Source organism: Schistocerca americana, chromosome 2 (genome assembly GCF_021461395.2).
Source record: "Schistocerca americana isolate TAMUIC-IGC-003095 chromosome 2, iqSchAmer2.1, whole genome shotgun sequence".
Classification (NCBI taxonomy): Eukaryota; Metazoa; Arthropoda; class Insecta; order Orthoptera; family Acrididae; genus Schistocerca; species Schistocerca americana.
Window position 1 is genome coordinate 531,913,802 of NC_060120.1, and position 3,415 is coordinate 531,917,216.

A 3,415-nucleotide genomic window follows, 5' to 3' on the forward strand; every position below is an offset into this window, starting at 1 on the left:
GAACTTAGAACTACTTAAACCTAACTAACCTAAGGACATCACACACATCCATGCCCGAAGCAGGATTCGAAACTGCGACCGTAGCGGTCACGCGGTTCCAGACTGAAGCGCCTTTAACCGCACGGCCACACCGGCCGGCTCCTAGATTTGTTCCTCAAGACACCTTCTGCAACCCCTCTAAGTTTGTCGCAATATTTCTGGGACACCCTGGATAAGGAAGGATTATGCAACAGTTTTATCTTTGAGAAATCGGATTTGAATATTAGTTATATGTGAAAAAATGGTGTCATGCCTCGCCTAGAAGGAGAAACATCTAAAATTACATGTCAATAAAATCGACAGTAGCGTGGTTCTAACTTAGAGAGCCAGTGGTTTATCTTACTGCTGTATTGTTGCTCCCTTAGGTTTGGATCCTATGACTGTTATTCGAATACGGAGATAATCGGCTCAAGAGGTTTATACTCAACGCCACGCATGAAGTCATCGGTCCCATGCGACTAGTATTCGAGAGGACTGACTTATTGTTCGCTTGACTGTAAAACATCGTACAGCTAGATCATGAAGCTCGAGTCAGAAAATGCGCTCGTTTGCAACAAGACAAGTATACACACGGACAGAGCTGACGGACTGTCAGCAAGGCGACCGTTGTTACGGTTTCCGTTGACACAGCAACAGAGAGAGGCGCGCCGACAGTGATGCGCCAACGACAACGCTGGACACAGCAGTGGCACCACGTCGTCTTTCCAGGCGAGTACTGGTTTTGCGTACAGTATCACGATGGTTGTACCCGTATGTGGGGGCTCTGAGGAGAACTAACGTTGCCAGACTGCATTCGTCATCGTCATAAGAGCCGAACACCTCGTGTGATAGTATGGAGGCCATCGAGTACAGAACACGGTCACCTCTGGTACGCACAGCCAGTAGTCTGAACAGCATGAAATACGAGGATAATTTCAAAAGTTCTTCACACTGTAAAATAGAATCGAAGAAAATAATTTATTTTGCAAAATGCCTTTAGAGTCCTTTAATATAATCTCCATTCTTGCTTTTGACAACTTCCCAAAGTTTTGGCAACTTCTGTATTCGGTATAGGGCACCTTCATTGTTGACCTGTCTCATTACTCGCGTCAAGTCAATGGAAGTTTCATCTGCTGTATAAAAACTTCTCTACGGAGCTGTTCTTTCAATTCCGGAAACAAATCGCAGTATGGTGGGAAGTAGTTCGAATCCATATTTGTTGAGCGTTTCTCTCATAGGTAAGGCAATATTGTCGTGCAAAATGAGGATACCAGCTGAAAGTATGCCAGGCCTTCTTTGACGAATTTTGGGGAGCAAAACGTTTTGCTTGTAGTATGCGCCTGTTACAGATGTCCCTGGGCCACTCTGTTTGTAGCTATGACTCCACTCATGTCATACACAAAGATCGTCATCAGTTGCAATTTTGATTGTTGGCGGCGGAATTCTTTCGGGCGTGGGGAATCGGAACTCTGCCCTTGTGACGACTGGTACTTCAGTTCTGGCTCAGAATCTCGTATACAGGTTTCATCAGATACAACAATCCTTCTGTTCGATAACGTTGAAGCAATTCTCCTAAGATTATTTTGTGACCTGTTTTCTACTCTTCATTCAGATTATGTGGAACCCAGCTGGCAGCAACTTTTCTCATCTTCAACTTTTCAGTTATGATTCTGTAGACTGAAGTGACAAACATTCTGGTCTCATAAGCAATTTTCTATTTTTTCGTCAACCCTCTCTCAAAATGTCATTAACAATAACCTGAGGGGTGTAATTCGTTGCAGTTCATAGCTTTCCGTGTGGTGGGTTGTCCTCAGCGCTTGCCCGATCTTCAAGGAAACGAGCAGACGACCGTGATACTGTGCTGTTATCCATTACACTATTCCCATACACCTCTCTCAAAGCGTTGAAAATTTCTGTTGGGTTGTTTCCCCGCAGAGATTCGATTTTGATGTAGGTACGCTGGTCACTACGTGTAATCCAACCTGACTCGGTTTCGGCTTCCATTTTAAAACTGGGGTACTCACGACACAGTCACGCGAACCAGCAAACACATATACGACCGTCACGCCCAAAGTCTCGCTCACAACTTACGTGAATTTCAACTGGGAACTGGGTCACGCCAACGTAACGGTTGTGCTTGCGCAGTGTGCAGGACCTTTGAAATGACTCTCGTACATTCTGATGTAGGGCTGTGTTTAAAGTGTAAGGCTGGGTCCCAGCTTCGATGTCTCTGTGACGTCACCTTTCAAAAAGGAAACGCAACAGTGCATGTTAGCTGCACTGTCTTGGTTTACCTGCATGAAGACGGTGTCGGACTGTTGTCCTGGCCAACGTGTTTTCCAGATCTCTCGCCCACTGAAAACATTTGGTTGCCGAGAAACCGGCACGCCACCACTGGCCATAAATTACGATTGGTGAACTCTCGCATAGAGTTGCAGCAGCATCAACGCTCAGGTCGACTCGATGCCTGCGGTGTAATAACCGACGTTGCCGCCGTAGGTGGCAGTTCTGTTTAATGAATTTGACACATTTAATCATGTAATCTTCTGTATTTGCACAACAAGAAAAATTACATTATTTGTTATCCTCAATGTTTTTGCGATTTTAATGGCCATCAGTGTCTTCATTGCATCATCTGTCAAAATTTATAGAGACGGGATCATATCCACGGTTTGTCACTGCATGGACCCTTCGCATCATGGCATTCTTCAACATCACTTTGAAACTGCAGGCACCCGCCACAACATTATGACGTTCTTCAGTATCACTTTCAGACAGCATATAATCACTCGAGTAAAGGAATATTTAATGTATGTGGCGAAGCTGAAATTAAATTTCCACTTCAGGCCTAGAACACATTTTTACCTTGGTTACTTAAGACGCCAGAGTTTTAATTTTCTGGAATAAAGAATACCTTGTGTTATACCAGAGCCAAGGTAGCCCCTGAGGCCTGGCAACCCATACTACACCACAGAGGACGAGGTTGTCTAAGCCCAAGGCGTACCAAAATCACCATGGTAAACACCTGCTATTTACATACAAGATAATGGAAACAGACGTTCGGAGCACTACTTCCTGCAGGGGGAGCTCGAACCACGGCCTGCAGGAAGTATCTCTACGCCAAAATCTGATTGGCTGGAGACAGCTGTTTAGAGCCTAGAACCAGCCCCAAAGTTCAGTTCACACCAGATGCCGACCTCGTGTACTGCGACCGTTGAAAATTAGGTCTTCGTCTCTGAATTGGACTTTTACTAGTGTGTGTGTGTGTGTGTGTGTGTGTGTGTGTTTGTGTTTGTGTTACCACGAACCTTTGTGGAAAATTAGCAGTGAACTTTTGTTTGCCTCAATTAGGAGACTTTACTGGCATCGGTATTGTTACCTTTCTTTTGTTGTTCAG